The 25,234-nt window shown below is 47.6% G+C and overlaps 1 protein-coding gene across 5 annotated transcripts in view; it reads left to right on the forward strand.

Moving 5' to 3' along the window:
• HAPLN1 (hyaluronan and proteoglycan link protein 1) overlaps positions 1-25,234 on the forward strand; it is a 92,899-nt gene that overhangs the window by 12,190 nt on the left and 55,475 nt on the right. Inside the window, exon 2 of one of the 5 annotated variants that reach the window (XM_054033166.1) lies at positions 18,930-18,976. The exons of the other annotated variants lie outside the window; for them this stretch is intronic. The gene's annotated coding sequence lies outside the window, so the exon portion shown is untranslated. The remainder of the gene's footprint in view (positions 1-18,929; positions 18,977-25,234) is intronic. 5 annotated transcript variants of the gene reach the window in all.

A 25,234-nucleotide genomic window follows, 5' to 3' on the forward strand; every position in this document is an offset into this window, starting at 1 on the left:
CACTGGAAACCCAATCCCAATTCTCTGTTTAGCCACAGACTTCCTTGTGTGCATAGGTGCCAACTTTCCCTGGCGCCGGTGGGTGCTCGCGCCGCCCCCAGCAGCACCCAACTCCACCCTGCTCCCCCGCCCCACCCCCATTTCAACCCCTTCCCCAAAGTCCCCTCCCCAACTCTGCCCCCAACCTGGACACCTTCCCCAAATCCCCGACACGGCCCTGCCTCTTCCCCGAGCGTGCCGCGTTCCCCCTCCTCCCTCCTAGCGCTTGCCGCAAGCGCTGGGAGTTAGGGGGGGAAAGCGGGCATGTGGCGCGCTCAGGGGCGGAGGCGGAGATGAGCTGGGGCGGGGGGGGGGACGGGGCAGGGAGCTGCCTGTGGGTGCAGAGCACCCAACAATTTTTCCCCAGGGGTACTCCAGCTCCGGAGCACCCACAGAGTCGGCGCCTATGCCTGTGTGACCTTGAGCAAACCATGTAGGTCCTCATGGGGAGAGTTAGAGTCCTCAAAAAAGCCAGCATGCTGAACAGGGAGCTAGTAACCCATATACAGCCAGAATAATTAATGTTATGTGATGAAATGCATGGAGTCTGGATTATTAAATTCACCTCTCAAATGACAAAGCAAGACGTGGGACCTAAGTCCCGCCCCACAAAGGGAATTCGATGCCCAATGCCAGGCCCGAGGGAGGAGCCTTTCTCCACTTGGGGTTCACAATTGTGAACCCTCTTTTGGAGTTGGGCACCTAAGTGAGGTTAATAGGGTTTTGTTTATGGAAAACAGGGGCTGAGAAGGTGATGTTACAGTGGTTATAACCTTATAAGAAGGGGTTGAGGCACTCACCCAGGATGTGTAGTATCCAGGTTCAAAGCCCAACCCTGTTTGATATAGAGCAGAGACTTGAACTTGGCTCTCCAACCCTCCCACATAAATGCCCTAACCACTGGGCTATGGGGTAGTCTGGGGCAGGTGTCTCTCCAACTGAAGCTATTCTATTTTGTATGAATAATTAAATATTCACTCACCCAACGAGCGCATTAGAATGCCTTTGTAACCTGCCGGGAGATGGAAGACCCAGGTCCAATGAATGAGTGAGTGCTCTCACCACTGGGCTCCTCTTCCAGCATCTTTTATATGGAGTTAAGCATGCCATGAACATGTCTACTGGATCAGGCCCAAAAAGGCAAGATAGGTGAGGACAGTTTGTAGATCCTATTGGGGCTCCTGTGTGAATTAGGCAAAGAACTGCTGGGTGTCAGGACTTCAGTAGCTCCACACATGCCCACACCCCAAAATGTAGACACCTCAGGGTCTTTATCAGGGTAAACTTAAGCGCTAAGGGACATTAGGCACCTACAGGGTTAGGCAGCAGCTGAGACGTGATTTTGTGAATGCCAGTGACGCCTACATGTTGGAGTTATGTACCTAACATGGCAGTTAGGTGCCTAAGTCCCCTTTACGAATCCCACATTCTGTGCCTCTGTCCCCCATATGCCAAATGAGGATAATAGCACTTCCCTACCTCAAAGAGTGTTGTGAAAATAAATACGTTAAAAATTGTGAGCCACTCAGCCACTGTGGTAGTGAGGGGCCAGATAAGTACCTTCGTTATATTGATACATCACCCAGAGAGTTTGCTTTACCCTAAAAATAGGTCATGATCCCTGCCCCAGAAACCTTATAACTTAATTTTAGACAAAGTATAACAAATGACTGAGAGGAAAAGTGGAGAAAGGGCAAAAAAGCTCACACTTATTCAATTTAGTTGTGAGCACATCTTAGCGGCCCAAAATAATGCTGTTTTAAAAAAAACCCAACATATGTAATAATGACAATAATGAATTGTTGTCCCATCTGAACAATTCTATTAATCTTTTAAATACAGGGGACCTGATATGTCATCCTGGGTTTGGGACCATTTTACATCCACTTCATACTCACTTTGCATAGGAGTAAATGACTACACAAGGAGTAAGACAGTCAGTGCCAGCTCCAGGTTTTCTGCTGCCCCAAGCGGCAAAAAAAATAAAAAATAAAAGCCGATCGGCAGCATTCTTCGGCAGCAGTTCGGCGACGGGTCCTTCACTCCCTCTCTTCCTCTTCAGCAGCATTTCAGCGGCAGCTCAAGGAGGAAGAGAGTAACTGAGGGACCAGCCGCCGAATTCCCGCAGAAGACCCGGGCGGGCCGCCCCAGTAGCGGACGGCCTGCCGCCCCTTTGTATTGGCTGCCCCAAGCACCTGCTTCCTTAGCTGGTGCCTGGAGTCAGCCCTGAAGACAGTGAAGAGTCAGGTCCAAAATGCTTGAAGCATTCAGGTTATTGTTCCGTACAAAAAGACAATCCTGGCTCATATTTGGCTGAAAATGGTCATGTGGTGAGTCAGTAACTTTCCACTGTTTACGTCTTCAAAAGTGAATATAGTGGCCTGAAAAATGTTACGCAATTACAGTAGATTGCATATGCAAATGTCTTTCGGCTGGTGGCTTGGAGGCAAATAATAGATCTTTCTGACCTTCTAACTTCATTTCCCCTTTAGTGGTTTAAAAATAGTTAATTTATGAATTCATCGCTAAAGGGGGGAGATTTCTATATATTTTTGAAAATATTCAGAATGGATGAAATAAACTATTTCATGTTGATGAACACCAACTTCCCCTCTCAGGTCTGTACATTTTGCTCCCCATCTCAGCTCAATGGGTTACCGTCATTGTTACTGGCACAGTGACAATAATTTTTGCATCCTTGTACCAAAGGAAGGATTCAATCCTCTGGTGAGGTGATCTCCTCCCTGGGATGCCATCAGAGGAAGGCTGATTTAAACCAGAAGATGTGCTGACTCTCCCTGATGCCCTGGTTATATCCCACCCCCGTCAATGTTGCCCACTTTTGTGGCAGCACTGGTTGGTTCCAAGCCCTCATTGGAGCAGGAGTTGTGGGTGGGATTGTGCCATCAGCCCTCTCTCAGGCAGACTTTCCTTCTTTGGCATAAAGTGTAGCTGGTCTGAGTGATTAATGTAGGCCCAAATCCTGGCAATGTGCACAAGGTCAGAACACCAAGATTTGCTCAGGTGATTTGCCCAGTAACATGAGGAAGGGAATTCTCCCTACTGGTCCATGCAGTATTCTCTTAAGGCACAGCAGTCCCCATTCTACCTGCATCCCCACTCCCCTGGGTTGCAGTGGCTTATGGATCACCAGGATGCAGATGTGTGCATAAATTACACACATGTATATACAGATATATTCATATGCATGTGTACTTGATAGAGCAGGGTGGGCAAACTGAGGCCTGCGGGCTGCTCCCAGCCCATCAGACATTTTTATCCGGCCTTGAGCTCCTGCTGGGAAGCGGGGTCAGGGGCTTGCCTCGCTCTACCTTCCTGGTGCTCCCCAGCCTCCGACTCACAATTCCCTTGATGAGCACCATCTTCCGTCACGCAGAGCCACACTGCACAGGTGAGACTTCACTGCGCTGTTTCCAGGATCGGAACCCTGCCCCTATGCAGCAACCCCCTGCTCCCCACGTGGCAGTGTGCCCAACCCTCTCGCAGTCTCCTACAGCCCCTGCCCTTGAGAGCCTCGAAACCGCCATGGGGCACACCTGCCTCAGTGAGGGCATCTTCACCCATGGTGGTGCCTGGTACGGCCGCCTTGGTGTCACTGCTGGCAGGGCCCCTGGGAGTCCCCGGTACCGCCCCTGTAGAGCCCCCCCCTCCATTCCACACCCCATGAGTCCCTCCTCCCCCCATCTCGGTAACATCCCTTATAGAATCCCACTTCCCAGGGCCGGCTTTAGGAAGTGCAGGGCCGATTCGAATACTAGGCGGCAGTCTGGGTCTTCGGTGGCACTTCGGGGGCAGATCCTTCACTCGCTCCGGGTCTTCTACGGCACTGAAGGACCCGCCGCCGAAATGCCGCCAAAGACCCGGAGCGAGTGAAGGACTCGCTGCTGAAGTGCCGCCAAAGGCCCGGACCGCCGCCGGGTGAGTAAAAATTAAAAAGTTAGGCGCTCTTCTTTAGGGTGTGAGGCCCTCTTAGGTGCAGGGCCTTGTTAGGCTCGGGGCCTGTTTCAGGGGAATCGGCCTAAAGCCGACCCTGCCCCTCCCCCACCAGGCATTCATAGCTCGCCATACAATTTCCATACCCAGATGCGGCCCTCAGGCCAAAAATTTTGCCCACCCCTGTGACTGAGCCATATATATTATAGTACGTTGCAGGATAATGTCACTGGATGCTTCAAAAACATGTATGCAAAGCCCTGTGTCCTATGCATCTCATTAGACCTAAAATATATGGCCTGAACTCTGGAATTATGTGGCATTATCCCTTCAACTCCTCCAGTCATGACTACCTACCCAGTCCAGTTCAGCCCAATCAATACAATGTCTCTTGCTTTATTTATTTCATTTGATATTCAATTTAATCTCTTTTATTCTGTGTCCATATGTTCTGGAATTTTGTGTGCCAGACTTTTTGTCTTGTAATACATGACTGAACTGTGGAAGTTGCCAGGGGAGAAACTGGTGTTTTTGACATAGGGTAGGGAACAGCTAAGGCTTTTGGCACCCAGGAAGGCATGAGAGGTATTCTGGGGTTTTGGTAATCAGGAAGGATAAAAGGTTGCTTGAAGTATACTTACAATTAGCTAGTAACAGAATGAAGAAGCTTGAGGGCAACAAAAGTCCAAAAGGAGTAAATAGAGTAACAGTTTAGTCCAGGATAGAACCATTTACATCATATCTAGATGTTCAATTAAAAGATACTGGATTGGACTTTTGGTTGTTCTTTTGGGATTTGCTTCTGTTTACTCTATGGCTAGGTCTACACTACCCGCCTGAATCGTCGGGTAGAAATCGACCTCTCGGGGATCGATTTATCACGTCCTGTTGGGACGCGACAATCGATCCCCGAATCGACGCTCTTACTCCACCAGCGGAGGTGGGAGTAAGCGCCATCGACAGAAAGCCGCAGAAGTCAATTTTGCCGCCATCCTCACAGCGGGGTAAGTCGGCTGCGATACGTCGAATTCAGCTACTCTATTCACGTAGCTGAATTTGCGTATCTTAAATCGACTCCCCCCTGTAGTGTAGATGTACCCTATGTCACAATAAGTATCTACAAACAGCTGAATTGAAGGTGTAAGTCCTTCCATTACAGATCTACACCTTATGTTCTCTGTTTTCCTGTCTAAAGGAATCAGAGATTATTCATATGGGACAGTGTTATGGTACAGAAATACCCAACACGTATATCATATAATAGGGAAATCACAAAATGTACTTTCCATTTTTATTGCTCCTGAACTCAGAAAAAATAATGAAAATCAGTGCTGCAATTGAGATACTATGAATAGGCCCTGAAAATATGGGTATACAAGGGAAATACTGCCAACCTATGACTGTGCCAGTATAATTTTTCCAACAAAGTCTAATTTAGGACATTCAATTAGATGTGTTTGCAGTAGTGGACTTGGGCGTAAGTCTTTTGCTTATGGCAAATTTAAAAGGTATAATTTAAAGATAATTCCATGGAAAAATCCCTCATAAAATGTGACTGCAAGTCCTTTTATAGTAAAAACTAACATAAATTCCCTTTTCTCACACAATCTCAGCCATTACAGCCATCTATTCCCTCCCCCCCCCCGCCCCGCCCCGCCGCCCCCACACACAGAGTATATATTAAGTGTAAGGTGTGATGCATAGCTGCAATTCCTTCTTTGCTCCCCGGGAAGCAATTGGTCACAACACCCTATTTCCATCCCTCTCTTTCCCTGAATTGGCTCAGTTCTGGTGGCTAGTGATTTGTAGGTATGGGAGCAAGGATTCAACCCCTATTTGCCCATTTACGTAAAGAGAGAAGTAGCAGCAGCCCTGCAAAGCCATCTCTTCTTCCTGCACCTGGAGTCTTATTTGCCCCTACAACTTTACAGCTGGATTACAATCTGTATCTAAGAAACTTTGCCTGCTTTGTAGTAGTAATATTTAAACATGCAGGGCTACAGTGTGAGTGAGGAACTCCCCCATCTCCTCCTAGGGTTGTTAGGTGTCTGGTTTTCGACTGGAATGCTCAGTGAAAAAGGGACCCAGGCGGCTTCGGTCAGCACTGCTGACGGGGCTATTAAAAGTCTGGTTCCCAGGCTAGCAGGCTCCCTACCTGACTCTGCGCGGCTCCCCGGAAGTGGCGATATATCCCTCGGCTCCGAGGCAGAGGCACGGCCAGGGAGACGCCGCATGCTTCCCTTGCCCCGAGCGCCGGTTCTGCAGCTCCCATTGGCGGGGAACCCTGGCTGCCTGGCTGCACCTCCGCCTAGGAGATGAGGGACATGTCACAGCTTCCGGGGAGCCCCTCGACATAAGTGTTGCCCAGAGCCTGCACCCCAAAACCTCTCCCGCACCCCCAACCTCACCTATATTGTGCCCTATTCAAGAAAATTCCTGATAAAGATACCAGTGTTTGAATGCATGAAAAGAACTTGTCCGAGTACAATGTGCTCTTCCAATGATTCTTTAAAAATACAAATGTAATTTAATTAATGCTGGTATGTGATTTTTTTTTTACATCTGTGCTTTTAAAACTAGTAGGCTTTAATTAGAGTGGTGGCCTGATTTTTAGAAATAGAGTTCTATTGTCTGCATAATTTCCAGTGAGAATAGAGTATTGTAAAGCCCATCTACTATTTCAGTGCTTTTCTGTTATCTCCACTTTGAGGCACATTGAAGAAATTTTACAATAAAATTCAATCTTTAAGTGGATCAAAGAAGGAGGGTTTTCTTTAAAAACATGTCACTGAAAGATTATTATTGTGATGAAGCTAATTAAACTATTTTGTTTTAACCTTCCACCAATTTCAGTTAAATTTGCTTTTAGTATTATTTTGATATATAACAACCTTTGGGCTTTACTCAGACTAAAATTTACAACTACTTCCTGCCCTGAGTGAATCACATACCATATATGTGCACAAGACCAACCTAATTCAGAAATAGATTAGGTCTCTGTGCAAGGACAAAGGGTGAAGTGGAGGAGTGGAAGCTGTGCACCTTGCTGTTGCAGAGCTGCTCAAGGGACTGAAATAGTCCATTGGATGAGCTCCCCGATCCCTGTGTGCAGCGCATTGCTACTAGTTAGGCCATGTCTACATAGGAACTCTTTATCGGTATACTATACCAGCAAAGAGCTCCCATTGTGAACAAAACTATAGTTCTGGAACCATTCTCTCCCCTGGTCCATTAGGGCTGCATGGGCTAGGAGAGTTAATTCATTTTTAGGGCATAAATAACTGTTTATGGTTGTAGCAGGGTGACTACCCTGCTCCTGCTTGAGGGGTTTAAAACAGCCCTGGCAGAGGGCTGGGGCAAAGGGAAAAGCTACTGGGCTGATTGGGGAAGTAGCCACAGCTGGGCCATGCCCCAGTCAGGCCCCAGCTGGCCTGTATAAGAAGGCTGGGAGCCAAGAACTCAAGAGTCTCTCTCTGAGTGCACAGAGAGAAGGGCCTGGCTGCAGGGAACTAGACAGGGTACCTGGGTGGAGCAGGGCTGGGGAAAGGCTGGGGAGCTCCAGCCTGGATAGCTCTAGGCTGCGGCCTGGTAATAGGCCAAGGGGTGCCGGGGGTTGCAGAGGGCAACCCAGGGCTAGGCCAAGGCAGCAGGTCCAAACCTAACCTTGCCAGTGATGAGTGGCCTATACTGCAGTCTGCTCCAGGAAGTGGGGGCTAGTTGGTGACTGGCAGTGGCCTAGTGCTGAGGCAAGGTGGGGATAGTGAGTGGGGGTTCCCCTGGGAGGGGAGACCTAGCATATGTAGGGGTATTGCCAGGGGGCAGCACCCAGAGCAAGGGGCACCGGGGTCCTGGGAGGGACACGGGGGCCAGAGAAGAGGAAAGGCAGATCACTGGCCTGCAGAGGGCGCTCCAGAGGCTGGTGAGCGAATTCCCTGGATGACCAGCAGGAGGCGCTGCAGGGGTGAGTCCGGACCCTCTTACAATGGTCCTGGTGGAAAGGAGAGAGACATTGCAATTAATTAATTCTTGAAGAATTAAAAAAAAACAAAACCTTGTAGAAGATAGGGTTGGATGGGGGGGGGTTCATCTCATTCCAGTGATTAGAAAGAAGATAAAGAGGTTGTGAGGGGGCACATCTACACTAGAAAGTTTTGCTGGTATAACTATGCCAGTTAAGGGTATGATTTTTTGGTGCCACTGTAGCTATGTTGGCAAAAGCCCTAGTGAAGATATACTAGTGTAGGGTTACCATATTTAGTGCCTCCGAAAGGAGGACACTTTAAAGGGCCCCCAGCCCCGCTCCCGCCCCGTCTCCGCCCCCTCCCCTGCTTCCCGCGAACATTTGAGTCGCGGGAAGCCTGAAGCAGATAAGGGGGGGGGTGGGGGGAGGAGGCGCGGCCCGCCCCCGGAACCGCAGGTCCCCAGCCCGTCGCCCGGCACCGCCGGCCGAGCCGCCGGCCGGGCCCCCCGAGCCCCCGGCACCGCCGGCCGGGCCCCCCAAGCACAGCTGGCCGAGCCCCCGGCACCCGAGCCCCCGGCACCGGGCCGTCCGAGCACCGCCGTCCGAGCCCCCGAGCCCCCGGCCCGGCACCCGAGCCCCCGGCACCCAAGCCCCCAGCCTGGCACCGCATGGCCGATTTTCCCGGACATGTCCGGCTTTTTGGGATTTCCCCCCGGATGGGGATTTGGAGCCCAAAAAGCCGGACATGTCCGGGAAAATCCGGACGTATGGTAACTCTATACTAGTGTAACCCCCAAGGAGATTACCTGGATTCCTGGGGCTCTGTCTGCTGGCAGCTCAGGGGGGAGCCAAGGAAAACTCGGAGTCTGCCTGGCAACCAATAGGGAGTGAGATGCCCTTCCCAGGGAGTTCAGGAAAGGGGAGAAGCCAGTTTTGAGTCAGTCGGGAGCTAGCCAGGACAAGGGCCGGACTGGCTTTGTGGGGAGCTGGTGAATCCCAGGCCTGCATGCAGGGTTCCCTCAGAACTGGCCTCTAGGGACCTGAAAGCAAGATCCCTCAGCTGGGCTTTTCCTTCTCCACTGATAACTCCCGGTTTGTAGAGTTTTGCTGGGAAACTTCCCCAGCCAGGCTGAGTTAGCCCTCCAGGTCCCTAGGGGAGACCAGTCACCACATGGGCAGCTCTGCTCTGTCTGCTAGTTCAGGGCTGCTGCCTGCTGTGTGTGTGTGTCTGGACGCTGGGCTAGGAGACAACAGTTTGGATTTTAGTACAGTTGTGTAACCTGCACCTTGAGTCCTGCATCCCTTTGTGATGAGGGGAAATCCTGGGACCGAAGCAGCCTGATTCCTGCTTGAAGAGGATCCCTGCCAGCAGAGAGCAGCCCCTCTGCAGTGACTGAGGAGTCCAGAGTCCTCTTTGAACCTGAGGATCATTCATGGAATTTGTGAGTGCACTATCTTTTAGTCAGTCAGGGAATTTGTTTTGGGGACCCCCTACTCCCTGAACTGTGTCCTCAAGCCAGGGAGTAAAGGTTTGGGGATTTTATAACCTGCTGCATATTAAACCTGTGGAGGGATTTACCACCTTCTCCCACGTGAGTCTTTTGGGCTATACTGAACCCAGTCAGCCACACTGCTAAACCACTGCAGAGAAGAATTTGATGGTCATAGGTCATCAAGGACCCCAACAAAGTACGCGTTCCAATGGGACACTAATCTTACATTTGCCAGGGGGTCGGAGAAGGGGGAGGGAGATTCTGGAGGGGGCAGTCAAGAGACGCGGGGGGGGAGGGTCGGGAGTTCGGAGGGGGCTTTCTGGGAGGTGTGTGGATAAGGTTTTGGGCAGTCAGGTAGGGGGTAGGGTCCTGGGGGGCAGTTAGGGAGGGGGGTCTAAGGAGGGGGCAGTTAGGGGACAAGGAACAGGGAGGCTTAGGGGGTGGGGTTCTGGAGGGCAGTTAGGAGCAGGGGTCCCAAGAGGGGGCAGTCAGGGGACAAGGAGCAGGGGTGGGGGTTGGGAGTGGTTGGATAGGGCATGGGAGTCCCAGGGGTCTGTCTGGGGGTGGGGGTGTGGATAAGGGTTGGAGCAGTCAGGGCACAGGTAGGGGGTAGGGTCCTAGGTGGCCAGTTAGGATGGGGGGGAGGGTCTCAGGAGGGGGCAGTCGGGACAAGAGGCAGGGAGGCTTAGGTAGGGGGTGAAGTCCTGGGGGGGCAGTTAGGGGCAGGGGTCCCAGAAGGGGGCAGTCAGGGGACAAGGAGCGGGGGGGAGGGTTGGGGGTTCTGAGGCGGGCGGGAAGTGGTGGAGCGGGGCAAGGGCGGGGCTCCTCCTGTCCTCTTTTTTTGCTTGCTGAAATATGGTAACCCTAAGATATGAGCAAGAGGCAGGCCCTGCTCAGAGTCTGGCAAGGGGAGGGCTGATGTTCCAAAAATGCATACCTAAAAGGTACTGGACGCTAGAGATATAAACATATGCCAGGATGGTCCCAGAACACTCCGATACTAGCACATTCCACACAGATAACAAGGGACCGGCTGACCCATCCTAAACACGGGGCAAAAGGGTAATATGATGGATGGGGTTGTTTTGATCGAACCAACATGTACAAGGTGATAGGCAGCACCTTACTACGTAGAGGGGTTGTACCTCAATACGTCAGGAGTGAGGTGTAACTTCTTTGTACCTGTGTATAAGAATGCACCCCTGAGGGCTTGTCTTTGTCTGGCCTAGGGGGCAGTGGTAAATCCCACCACTGACTGTGCCGGTCCGTTGTCAGGGAGCAAATATGTACTAGCAGAACTGTAGACATCTGATCCGGGGAGCTAGAGACCATGTTTCGTTTGGCAATAAACCTGTCTGGGTACCTTCAGACCTTATCAATCTGGTCCTTGGTGTTTCTCTCAGGGTCTGCTGTGCCAGCTATCTGCGCAGAGCCGGGGCAGCACGCAGAGGAAACACACACATACAGCCAACTGTTATCAACATTGGATAGAGCAGAACACCACACTGGTGACACTTGACGACAATGAGTACTACCTTCCTGTCTGTTGTATGGAAAGCACTGTTGGGCATGAATGTCATGAGTTCTTCCCCACCTCCATCAATGTAAGGGGATTGGTATAAGGAGATCTTCAGACCGACAGTCTCCTGCACTCCCTGCTGCTTGGTTCCTTAAAAGCTCTTCCCCATCTGAATGTCACTCAGCCAACCAGAAAAGAACTGTTCCACCCCACCACCTTGTACCACATGCCTTAGAGACACTACAGCTGCTGTAATGCTGTAGCGTAGACAATTATAGTGACAGAAGGAGTGTTTCCTTCACAGTAGTAAATCCACCCCCTTGAGAGATGGTAACTAGGTCAACAGAGAAGGTTCATAGCTGTTTGTACAGTTGGGGTTAGGTTGACCTATCTATGTTGCACAGGGCATGAGCCCCCCCCCCCCCCCCCCCCCCGGCCAGAGTCAGGCAAGGGTAAGAGCTGTGTGGACAGCTGTGGGGAACTGTGGACTCTCCTGCCCTGGGTGGGGGGCCTGCAGGTCAGGGACATGGGCTAGGGCCTGCTTTCAGCCCCCCGACCTCGGGTAGGTGGAGGGTCCTTGACTCCCGGCCTGCTGTGGCTTCTGGCTTGGCTGGGGACGGGGTCTCAAGCAGAAGGGGTGGGGCGGGTCAGGGTGTGGGCAGGGCCACGGAGGTGGCGGGAGCCCCTACACTCTTTTGAGCAGGCTCTGCCACCCCTGATTGGAGGGGGGGAGGAATTATTGTTTGCATGACCAATAAGCGCTATATGGTTATCTCATGGGTACGCATATAAATCCATGGCAGTGGAGCCAAAGTAACCGACACAACTCCTGAGGAAATCTCAGCACAAACAAAAGATTTGACATTTTGTCTGAAACAACTACAGTGCTGACTACTGAAAATAGGGTTGGCCAAGTGAGGCCCAGGAGCCCAGAGTAGGTGAGTCCTTCAAGTTTCCTATTCATTTCCACTGAAGATCTCACAAGATCCCACTTGTGTCTTTGTAGAACTTCACTAATTTTCAGTCAGTTGTTACTGCTGCATCTCAAATTGTCATATTCTATATTTCTTCTCTTGCCCAGTAGGCCAGGGAGTTGTCTGACATAATTAAAACCAATACATTTTTTTGGTCAACCAGAGGTTCCAATTCAGAGAATAGCAAACCCATCCTTTTCAGAAGTCTACAAAGCTTTGTAACCCAAAAAACAATAAGCATTTCAATCCTTAACCTACCTTTAGCTCAAGGACAGCAGATATTACTGGCATGTGAAATAAATGACATTGTTATTCAGGAAACTCCAATTACCCATGGCATCCATCCTAAAAATCATCAGTTTGGAGCCACACACCACAACTTGCAGCATGGTTTTGAACTATTGTTCTCCCAGTCTCTCTGTCAGATGGTGATTTCCCTTCAATTCTGCGCTTTCTGTGGCTTCCCACATATTCCATTTCCTGGTGGATCATTATAGCGGCACTTATTTTTGTAACACAGAATCAAGGGGTTTCCTGCATATAGATTTTCCAGCCACACTTCAGTAACTTTGAAAATATTTCACAGTGAAGCTAAATGGTGCTATAACTTTGCTTTTGTATCAGACAACGTGAACTATGGTCATAGACTATCAGGGTTGGAAGGGACCTCAAGAGGTCATCTAGTCCAACCCCCTGCTCAAAGCAGGACCAATTCCCAACTAAATCATCCCAGCTAGGGCTTTATCAAGCCGGGCCTTAAAAACCTCCAAGGAAGGAGACTCCACCACCTCCCTAGGTAACACATTCCAGTGCTTCACTACCCTCCTAGTGAAATAGTGTTTCCTAATATCCAACCTGGACCTCCCCCACTGCAACTTGAGACCATTGCTCCTTGTTCTGTCATCTGCCACCACTGAGAACAGCCGAGCTCCATCCTCTTTGGAACCCCCCTTCAGGTAGTTGAAGGCTGCTATCAAATCCCCCCTCATTCTTCTCTTCTGGAGACTAAACAATCCCAGTTCCCTCAGCCTCTCCTCATAAGTCATGTGCTCCAGACCCCTAATCATTTTTGTTGCCCTCCGCTGGACTCTTTCCAATTTTTCCACATCCTTTTTGTAGTGTGGGGCCCAAAACTGGACACAGTATTCTAGATGATGCTTCACCAATGTCGAATAAAGGGGAACGATCATGTTCCTTGATCTGCTGGCAATGCCCCTACTTATACAGCCCAAAATGCCGTTAGCCTTCTTGGCAACAAGAGCACACTGTTGACTCATATCCAGCTTCTCGTCCACTGTGACCCCTAGGTCCTTTTCTGCAGAACTGCTACCTAACCATTCGGTCCTTAGTCTGTAGCAGTGCATGGGATTCTTCCGTCCTAAGTGCAGGACTCTGCACTTGTCCTTGTTGAACCTCATCAGGTTTTTTTGGCCCAATCCTCTAATTTGTCTAGGTCCCTCTGTATCCGATCCCTACCCTCTAGTGTATCTACCACGCCTCCTAGTTTAGTGTCATCTGCAAACTTGCTGAGAGTGCAGTCCACACCATCCTTCAGATCATTAATAAAGATATTAAACAAAACCGGCCCCAGGACCGACCCTTGGGGCACTCCGCTTGAAACCGGCTGCCAACTAGACATGGAGCCATTGATCACTACCCGTTGAGCTTGATGATCCAGCCAGCTTTCTATCCACCTTACAGTCCATTCATCCAGCCCACACTTCTTTAACTTGGCGGCAAGAATACTGTGGGAGACCGTATCAAAAGCTTTGCTAAAGACAAGGAATAACACATCCACTGCTTTCCCCTCATCCACAGAGCCAGTTATCTCATCATAGAAGGCAATTAGGTTAGACAGGCACAACTTTCCCTTGGTGAATCCATGCTGACTGTTCCTGATCACTTGCCTCTCCTCTAAGTGTTTCAGAATTGATTCCTTGAGGACCTGCTCCATGATTTTTCCAGGGACCTAGGTGAGGCTGACTGGCCTGTAGTTCCCCGGATCCTCCTCCTTCCCTTTTTAAAAGATGGGCACTACATTAGCCTTTTTCCAGTCATCTGGGACATCCCCCAATCGCCATGAGTTTTCAAAAATAATGGCTAATGGCTCTGCAATCTCATCCGCCAACTCCTTTAGCACCCTCGGATGCAGCGCATCCGGTCCCATGGACTTGTGCACGTCCAGTTTTTCTAAATAGTCCCAAACCACTTCTTTCTCCACAGAGGGCTGGTCACCTTCTCCCCATATTGTGCTGCCAAGTGCAGCAGTCTGGGAGCTGACCTTGTTCGTGAAGACAGGCAAAAAAAGCATTGAGTACATTAGCTTTTTCCACATCCTCGGTCACTAGGTTGCCTCCCTCATTCAGTAAGGGGCCCACACTTCCCTTGACTTTCTTCTTGTTGCTAACATACCTGAAGAAACCCTTCTCGTTACTCTTAACATCTCTTGCTAGCTGCAACTCCAAGTGTGATTTGGCCTTCCTGATTTCACTCCTGCATGCCTGAGCAATATTTTTATACTTCTCCCTGGTCATTTGTCCAATCTTCCACTTCTTGTAAGCTTCTTTTTTGCATTTAAGATCAGCAAGGATTTCACTGTTTAGCCAAGCTGGTCGCCTGCCATATTTACTATTCTTTCTACACATCGGGATGGCTTGTTCCTGCAACCGCAATAAGGATTCTTTAAAATACAGCCAGCTCTCCTGGACCCCTTTGCCCTTCATGTTATTCTCCCAGGGGATCCTGCCCATCTGTTCCCTGAGGGAGTCAAAGTCTGCTTTTCTGAAGTCCAGGGTCCGTATTCTGCTGCTCTCCTTTCTTCCTTGTGTCAGGATCCTGAACTCAACCATCTCATGGTCACTGCCTCCCAGGTTCCCATCCACTTTTGCTTCCCCTACTAATTCTTCCCTGTTTGTGAGCAGCAGGTCAAGAAAAGCTCTGCCCCTAGTTGGTTCCTCCAGCACTTGCACCAGGAAATTGATCCCTACACTTCCAAAAACTTCCTGGATTGTCTGTGCACTGTTGTATTGCTCTCCCAGCAGATATCCGGGTGATTAAAGTCTCCCATGAGAACCAGGGCCTGCGATCTAGCAATTTCTGCTAGTTGCCAGAAGAAAGCCTCGTCCACCTCATCCCCCTGGTCTGGTGGTCTATAACAGACTCCAACTACGACATCACCCTTGTTGCTCACACTTCTCAACTTTATCCAGAGACTCTCAGGTTTTTCTGCAGTTTCATACCGGAGCTCTGAGCAGTCATACTCCTCTCTTAAATACAATGCAACTCCCCCACCTTTTCTGCCCTGCCTGTCCTTCCTGAACAGTTTATATCCATCCATGACAGTACTCCAGTCATGTGAGTTATCCCACCAAGTCTCTGTTATTCCAATCACATCATAGTTTCCTGACTGTGCTAGGACTTCTAGTTCTCCCTGCTTGTTTCCCAGGCTTCTTGCATTTGTGTATAGGCACGTAAGATAACTCATCGATCATCCCTCTGTCTCAGTATGAGACAGGAATCCTCCCCTCTTGTGCTCTCCCGCTTGTGCTTCCTCCCAGGATCCCATTTCCCCACTTACCTCAGGGCTTTGGTCTCCTTCCCCCAGTGAACCTAGTTTAAAGCCCTCCTCACTAGGTTAGCCAGCCTGCTGGAGAAGATGCTCTTCCCTCTCTTTGTTAGGTGGAGCCCGTCTCTGCCTAGCACTCCTCCTTCTTGGAACACCACCCCATGGTCAAAGAATCCAAAGCCTTCTCTCCGACACCACCTGCGTAGCCATTTATTGACTTTCACGATTCGACGGTCTCTACCCAGGCCTTTTCCTTGCACAGGGAGGATGGACGAGAACACCACTTGCGCCTCAAACTCCTTTATCCTTCTTCCCAGAGCCATGTAGTCTGCAGTGATCCGCTCAAGGTCATTCTTGGCAGTATCATTGGTGCCCACGTGGAGAAGCAGGAAGGGGTAGCGATCCGAGGGCTTGATGAGTTTCGGCAGTCTCTCCGTCACATCGTGTATCCTAGCTCCTAGCAAGCAGCAGACCTCTTGGTTTTCCCAGTCGGGGCAGCAGATAGATGACTCAGTCCCCCTGAGGAGGGAGTCCCTGACCGCCGCCACCACCCTCCTCCTCCTCTTGGGAGTGGTGGTCGTGGAACCCCCATCCCTAGGACAGTGCATCTTTTGCTTTCCAATCGGTGGAGTCTCCTTCTGCTCCCTTCCCTCAGATGGGTCATCTAGTCCCCTCTGCACATTAGTACCTGTAGAGAGAACATGGAAACGATTGCTCACCTGTATCTCCATTGCTGGTGCATGGACGCTCCTCTTTCTCCTTCTGGAGGTCACATGCTGCCAAACCTCTTCACAATCCTTCTGTCCCTGCTGCGCCTGCTCTGAATCTTCAGAACATTGTGGCCGTAGAAGCATCTCATGACGTCTGTCCAGGAAATCTTCATTTTCCCTTCTCTGCAACGCAGAGTAGATACTCGTTTCTCCAGCCCTCGAACCTTCTCTTCCAATATGGAGACCAGCTTGCACTTTGTACAGACAAAGTCACTTCTGTCCTGTGGAAGAAAGACAAACATGGCACAACCTGTGCAGGTTACAACAGCTGATCGCTCACCTTCCATATCACCGTCCTCTTAAGAGCTTCCTCAACTGTTGCAGGAATTACTCAGAGAAACCTGCAGATGAAAGCCTCAGTGAGCTCTCCCCAAGCGAACTCCCAGGCAAACTCCCTCCGTTAGCCTCTGCTGTTCGCCGCTCAGCTGGTTCGCTGCTGACTGCCCTTATATACCAGTCAGGCAATTTAAGCAATTTAGAGAGTTTTACTTACCAAGGTATCTTATTATGGCATTATCAAATGGTTACAAATTCTTTAATTAACCTTAGTTCTGCATTTTTCTATTCATTGAGAGATTACCCATAAATATTATATTAATTCGCTATAAAAATAGTATATGTGGGGAGGTCGGGGGGAAAGGTTTGATGAGACGGAACTTTCATAGTATTTCTCTCTTGTCCTTGACCTAAGTCATGCTGTGTTATCTGCCTCTTCAAGGCAATGACAAAGGATGTCAAGTTAGTTTGAGTAGTCTGGTAGTGGTAAGCTTCCCACCCTGTCACTTTGGGCTGCTGTTTTCCTTTCTTTTTAAAACCATCCTACAGCCCCAAATCATTAAAGCTATTGTGCATATCTATAGCTTGGAATACAGAGAGATTATGAAGATATTGTACTGCAGTTCTAGGATTGTCAGGCATCCAGTTTCTGACCGAAATGCCCAGCAGAAAAGGACCCTGGTGGCTCCGGTCAGCACTGCTGACTGGGCTGCTAAAAGTCTGGACAGCAGAGCAGTGAGGCTAAGGCAGGCTCCCTGCTTGTCCTGGCTCTGCGCGGCTCCCAGAAGCAGCTGGCATGTCTGTCTCCTAGTCACAGGGACGGCCACAGGGACTCCATGAGCTGCCCCCACCGTCAGCTCCGGCTCTGCAGGTCCCACTGGCCAGGAACTGTAGCCAATGGGAGCTGTGAGGGTGGCGCCTGTGGGCACGGGCAGTGCACAGAGCCCCCTGGCCCCTCTGCCTAGGAGCTGGACATGCCGGCCGCATCTGGGAGCCGCCTGAGGTAAGCGCTGCTGGTCGGAGTCCACACCCCGAACCCGCTTCTGCACCCTAACTCCCTCCCAGAATCCTTACCCCTCCTACACCCAAACCCCTGTCCCAGCCCGGAGCCCCCTCCCACCCTGTGAACCCCTCGGCCCCAGTCCAGAGCTCCCTCCTGCACCTCAAACACCTCATCCCAAGCCCCACCCCAGAACCCGCACCCCTAGCTGGAGCCCTCACCGCCCCCCCCGCAACTTAACCCCCAGCCCTGAGCCCCCTCTGCACCCAAACTCCCTCCCGGAGTCCACACCCCCTCCCGCACCCCAACCCCCTGTCCCAGCTCTGAGTCCCTTCCTGCATCCTAAACCCCTCATCCCTGGCCTCACCCCAGAGCCCACACCCCCAGCCAGAGCCTGCACCCCCTCCCACACCCCAACGCCCTTCCCCATCCCCATGAAAATGAGTGAGGGTGGGGGAGAGCGACCGATGAAGGGAGGGGAGATGGAGTGAGCGGGAGGTGGGGACTCATGGCAGGGGCGGGGTCTTGGAGGAGGGGGGGATCAAGAGTGTTCGGTTTTGTGTGATTAGAAAGTTGGCAACCCTATGCTGTTCTATGCATATCATTAGTGATGTTCTCAGAAGCAATGTAAGGTGCATCATCATGTTTTGAGCATAATTCATGCAAATCTTCCATATGGCTGCTCATTGCAAGAGCCAAGCCATTAGGCCAGCCACATGTGCCTGCGTTCATTTATATCTTGCAGATATTTACTTGTTTGACTCAGGAATAACAACACTCCCACCTCCAGTATCTAGTCTATTTTGTAGAGTTACAAAGGTTTGTAAGCCAGCCTTAAACTGTTGATGTATGCTTTCAGGAGACTAATTCTAAGAGAAAGCAATGATTCTGCATCTTTTAAAAGGCTTGTAAATGATAGCATTATGTGTATTCCAACATATGTAGGTAATCCAAGCACAGGTAAAAGTGTTTCAAATTTCATTGAACAAAGAGTAAACATCAGCTGAAAGATTGCCAGTGTTTTAGGAAAGCTTACACAGAACACCAAATGCATTTGTTACTTTTTAACCAATGAGTCTGAATCCTGGCTAAGATCATGTTTTGAAATAGGATATGGAGTAATACGCAACCTGATTTTGCATCTTGGAACATGTCTTATTTATGACAGTCAGAAGAGTTTGGGACTGCAACAAAAGGAGAGACAGAGAAAGCTTCTGCTTTTAGTGAGGATTAATTATCATACTGTAATCAAGGCCTTTACCTTGAGTTAGCAATTATAATTCTATAGTTTGATATAGTTATCTGTCTACATCTATAATATCTGAGCTAGTAATTCACAGTTTGCGATATCCTAGCCTGATCACCTGCATCTTTGCAGATTCTGACTGGAGAGTCTGTGGAAGTTACCTGCTTGTTACCGTATCTGTAAGTCAGCTACGTTTTATTTTTATAGTAATTCCATGAGTCTGATATTTATTTTACAAGAAATATTCAATAAGATCACAGAATTGTTTTCAGGCCATACTATGATGATTTCATGATATTCTCATGAGATGTTTATGCTGTTGGCACTATTAAAATATTAATGCGTACACAATACTGAAGAAACCAAGTTTAGCAATAGACTTTGAAAGGATTCTTTTTTTACTTTTAGGCAAATGAAGACTATTTGTCAGAAATCCATGTTCTCAGCAATGTTCTTTATTTGTTTCCAACATAATTTATCTAAAGAAAAGTTAACTAAACAATTATATGACTCATGTTTTCCAGAATATTTCTCAGTATCCATCTCCCTACATTCTGATGAGAGCATATTAAAAAATTTAAAAAGTTTTTTCTGAAGAAATATATGTGTGTACACACACACACACACACTCTGGTGCCTCAGGAAAAACAAAATCTGCTGGTTTTAGTTATAATTGATCTGGAAAAGTCCCCTTCCCTTTCATCTATCTTAGTTACTTATAACCCCTTCCCCCATTAACACAGTATTGGAGCACCTCACAGATTTTAATCTATTTAACCTCATAACTCCCCGGGAGGTAGGGAAGCGCTGTTATCCCCATTTTATAGGTTCTCAACTGAGGCCCAGAGAAACTAAGTGACTTGCCCAAAGTCTCACAGAAAGTCTAAAGGAGAGCAAGTCTGTAGCAGAGCAGGAACACAATTTTCCCAAGTTTTAGGCTCATGACATAGCCTCAGGACCATCCTTTCTTCCCTTTACAGTAACAGATCTCAGTAGAAAGTATATTTTATTGTAGTTTCAGTGAAAAAATACTGTTTGAAAGAACATCAGATTGTGTTTTACAGTTAATCCACATGTGGCTTTCATTCAGATATACACATATAGTTTCATTTGGACATACCACAATAAGAATTATCATGGCAGTAAGAAGCAGATGTTTCATGAACACACTTTTGTTTTTCAAATTAAAATGTTTATTTAAGTGACAATTCAATAGAAATTTGCCCTAGCAACATGTGCAGAAGTTTAAAGAAATATGCACTTTTAAAATATGTTTTGCAGCAGCTTATTGTATTACCGTTACTATTTCTTTAGGAGACTGAGCTGTCTATGAAATAATTTCTTACTATGAGCTGCTATTCTTCAGTATGTCTGGCATCACGTCTTTACGCATGTTATATATAGTGTGTGTATATTCCCGTTTGTCACTAATTCCTCCAGAGTGCATAGATTTCTGGCATATCTCCAGAAAGGAAACTTCTGTTTTTATTTTGTAGCAGAGAAAAGTGTTTTTTTTAAAATAGGGAAAATTATTTTTCCCAGGTATGAATAGCCCTTTTTCCTGATGGAAACTATGCAAGACCTGGGCCTTGTAAAACTTGTAAGTCTTTGCCACCTGCTCTCCCCCTGCTCAGTTGGGAAAGGGAGGAGGGAAGCTGGAGTGTTTGTATGTGGGTAAAAGCATAACAGGAGGTTTGAGGGGTGGAACCATATTACACTCTTTGCACATGCTCACCAGCCAGAGGAGAGGTCCTGAAAGGATGCTCTAGCCTGTGTAAGTTAGAGCAGCTGTTAGGACAGTTCAGCTCCCATTCAAGCCAAGGATCAGGAAACCAGAAAGGTGGCTTATAGTGACCTTTCCCTTGCCACCTGGGTTCTTGCACCCAAGAAGGCTCAGTGCAATCTAGGTATATGGTCTATAGTTAAGCAGTTACATATCTGCTTTAATCCTTAGAACCCTTAAGATGAACACAGTACATTGAGTGATGTGAGCTGAGTTTCTTTTCTCCCTCCTTTGCCATCAGTCCCACATCCGCCCCACCCATACATCAGGGGTTCTCAAACTTTTGCTGGCCTGACCCCATTTTAATGAAGTATTTCCTACCAGGACCTCAGACAGCATGGATGACACCATTTTGAAGAGCAAAATGGCATCCTACACATAGTATGACAGTGCACGCACCATATGGACAGGGTCACGCCTCATGGAGGATGCCATTTTGTAGAGCAAAATGCCATCCTCCGTGCATCATGACCTCTCTCACACACACCATACATGTGAGATCAGGCTATGAAGAGCGAACTGGCATCCTTCATAGACTAGGGATCACCATGACCCCATCTGCTGAAGGCACAACCCCATTTGGAGTCCTAACTCACATTTTGTGAAACACTATCATAGGGCCTGATCCAAGCCAGTGAAGTCAATGGGAATTTTTCCATTCACTTCAGGGAGCTTTGGATCAAATCCTTAGTCTCCTCCCTTTCCTTCTCCTGCTTTGGATGAATGCCCTCCCACCAGGCATAAAAACTAAACCTTTACATCTTTTTCACAGTAGAAGAAGAATCTGATTTTTCACTGTCAGACAATTCAGAAACAGTCAATGGTTTATAAGTAAACTTCCCAACAAAAATTCACCATTCAGCTTAGAAGAAGAATGGAAGTTTGGACTGGAAAGTTGGACCGAGAATAACCAAGTCCAAAGGGAGAATTTGTTCAAAAGTTATGAGCATGTAAATACAGTGGGTTGTAATATAAGCCCACAAAGAACCCAGCCAATGCTTTAATACATCAGCCCTGGCAGTTTCTAAGGGATCTGAGGGAATCAGGCACCAGCTTCCATCAACTTTCAATGGGAGTTAGGTTCCTAACTTCCTTAGGCCCCTTTGAAAATCCCAGCCAATATGCAGGCACTGGAAGTCTCTTGCAGATATACCTGCCTATGGCATCAATATATGCATTGTCACAGTGCATATCATGAGCCTGTCCGATCATACCTCTACTCTACTATGGAACTCCTGCTGAGCTCATTGTGGAATTCCCTGAGCAGAGCATCTGTTATGATGCCTATTCTAGTTGCACTTTCATGACACTTGCATATGCAATAGTAACAGTGTAAATGAAAGAATCCTATTCTCTTTGCGCTTACACCAGCTTGACATCAGTATATCTCCAGTGGCTACAATGGGGTTACTTCTGATTTACACTAGTGCAAATAAGAGCATACTCAGGCCATACATTTTCTTTTTATATGAAGATACGTAGCTGAAGGAAAAAAAAATAGTGATCATTGTGTAATGAAAATTGACTTATAAAAACAAATGTACCAAAATGTTGGCATACAAACAGTAAAAGCATTTGAATCAAAAAGGAAGAGCTGCTTCCTCATCATATTTCCTGTCATGCTTTTTTATCCTTTCTTCTTCTTTGTCCCTCCTCCTCTTTATTCTTTGTCATGCCATTGGAAGACAAGCATGTTCATACAAGATGAACCCTAGGGAGACAAGATGAGAATGCTATTACTTAATGACACAGGGAGAAATCACCAAGCTATACAGGAATTCTTTCTTGCTAAACACATAAAACATGCCCCGGGCTGCCAAATGAATGCTTCATTTTAATGAGAAACAGTGCCAGAATTATGACTTGTGCTTTTAAAAGTGTAATTGGTAATAATAGAGATGCTATACAAATGTAAGCCATTGACTATGACAACACAGTTCTTCTTTATTATTATTCTTTCTCGTCTAGTCCTTAATTTTAAATTTAAAATACATATTAAATGACTATTTATAAAGGCATCCTATGCCCTAAGGTTCTTGGGTGTCTGACAATATCATAAATAATATATACAAATCGTACAAACTATGGTAATGAAACTACCCAATTGCGGAAAAGGTACCAATGAAAATGCTTAGCACTTATATACTGCTTACTCTCTTCAAGGCTCTTTGCGATCATTCATGAATTAATCCTCACAATCCTCCTCCTCCAGTAGGTGAAAGTAATTTGTCAGCTCAAACTTTCAAACGTAGATGGGTAAATTCATATTTAGGTTCTTAACTGAGTGGCCTGAAGCCTGGAGGTGTTGGAAAACCCATAGTTCACACTGGATTTCAGTGGGCGCTGTCGGTGCTCAGCACTTCTGGAAATTAGGCCCTTCTGCTAAGAACCTAAATATAAATCTAAGTGCCTAATTTTAGGCACAAGCTTTTGAAACATTCAGCCATATTGGCCAGACAAGAAACCTGGGACACAAAGATTAATGACAATCCTGCATCTTGGCAGGGCGTTGGACTAGATGACCCTTGTGGTTCCTTCTAGCCCTATTGTACTATGAATCTAATATTTTGCAACACAGATAACTAAAATTAGGCCCCTCAGGAGGAGATTTTGGAAGCTAGGCACCCAGCTCCCATTGACTTTTAGTGGGCCCTGGACATCTAACTGTCTTTGTGACTTTGAAAATCTCCCCCTAAATCTATATCTAGATGCCTAAATAAGTGGTCTGATTTTCAATGTTGCTGAACACTCACATATTCCATTGACTTCAGTAGTTGCTCGACACCTTTTCAAATGAGGCCACTCATTCAGTTGCCTAAATATGTGTTTAGGTGTTGCACTTTTAGCACAAGTGTCAACATTTTGACCTAAGCGACTTGCCCAAAGATATTTTTTTAGTAAAAAGATACCTATCCAAGGCTCTAGGTGTCCAAATAGAACAGTAATTAAATCACAGCATAAGCATATACTGAATCAATGTTAGCACCAGGTTGAAAACACAAGAGTTCCTGGCTCCCTGTCATATTTGACTGTGCTTCTCTCAAATATATGAATAATACACAAATTACTGTTATATCGTGTCACATTAGAAGGAGGACCACTTCTTAAGGCCCTGGCTCCTTTCTGCTCAAAAATATAATACGGGTCTGTCATCGGTTCCAATTTGCTGAGGACAAGTGCCCTAATGAGAGATGAGACACCAAACAATGACTTATATAAATTGAGCCAATATTGTTTAAGGTTAAGGCTTTATGTACTAAATGTAGATCTTGAATTACAATGTCTGAATTACAGGCAGCCCCTGTAGCTCTCAGTGTGATCCGCCTTGATTTTCATGCATGAAACCCTTGTATATTCACGGTGTACCATTTTGTATTAGCTGGAGTCTGAGATTATTTTCCAGGATGGTCCCAAAATATTAGTAATCTGTCTTCAAGGTTGTGAATGCATGAATCATTGTTGTAAAGTCCACATAGGTCAGTCATTAAAAAATAAAAAGTCAGTTCTAATCTACGCTAAGTGTGGACTTCCAGTTTCAGCTGATAGTCAAATATGGGTCCCTGTGTGTTCAAGATAAAACTCACCTATCCTAAGTCACTGCAGAGATGCTTCATATATTTCCCTCACCCTGAAAGCAATTTATCTGCCTTCTTGCTGGAGGACCAATAGAGGTAAAGGGGGTTTCAGCTATCTCTGAGGAGTCATTCTGTATTTTCATTGAGCTATTCTGTCTATAGTTAGAGGACTATTATGACAACTTGTTATTCACAAACACTGGCAGTCTGGCACTTACATGTCCCACATCCTCACAAGTTCAAATTATCTATGACTAATGAAGTGGCAAGGGAGAATCCAGCGGAAAACTTGTTTTGATTCAGACTGAGCACATCATAGATTAGAACATTTTTACATTCCTATTCTGTGGCTATGAGAGGCAAATCAATCATTCTTTTCCTTTGCTGTAACATCAGCAAAATCCCATCCACTGGAACTGTTCAGAGTGGTGGGCAGCCTGCTGATCCTGACCAGCCTGAACTCTGCTGCACAGCGAGGTGTTCTCATGGCGAGGAATTTCTATGTCTATTTTTGATGCAATGAAGATTGGATCTAGGATGACTTAGCTAGCAATGAGAGGGCAGTATCAGGCAAGAAGTTAGAAATATACTAAATTCTCTGGCTGAGTTTCATTCAATTGTGCTAAAGGAGGTCTGACCCAAACCCTGGGGAATCCACATCAGGTCAGGACGTCCATTCAGAGACCCTGTGTCTCTGTATTAGCTCCAGGAGCTTCAGCTTTACTCCAGTTCCTAGTAGTGCAGTTCCCACAATTCCTTCTTCTGCCATTGCCTCCTTCTGGTGCCCACCTAGCCCCCAGGCACAGCTATACACACGTAATGAAATGGGAGTTCTGCTGCTGTGAGGGTCCTATGGGATTCTGGGTGGTGATGAATGTCCTCCTTGCATACCTCCCTACCCCTCTCCTTCCCCAGATGAGCAGCCTCAGGCCTATAGAGATGGTTCCACAGAGTCTGAGGCAGCGGTGATCGTGCACTAAACCCCACCTGTCATCACACAAGTGAGGTGAGACGCAAGCACAGAGGTTCCCCTCCTGTCCATACCTAGGGAAAAGATTTGCCATTTAAGCTATTCTACC

This window comes from Malaclemys terrapin, chromosome 6 (genome assembly GCF_027887155.1).
Source record: "Malaclemys terrapin pileata isolate rMalTer1 chromosome 6, rMalTer1.hap1, whole genome shotgun sequence".
Lineage (NCBI taxonomy): Eukaryota > Metazoa > Chordata > Testudines > Emydidae > Malaclemys > Malaclemys terrapin.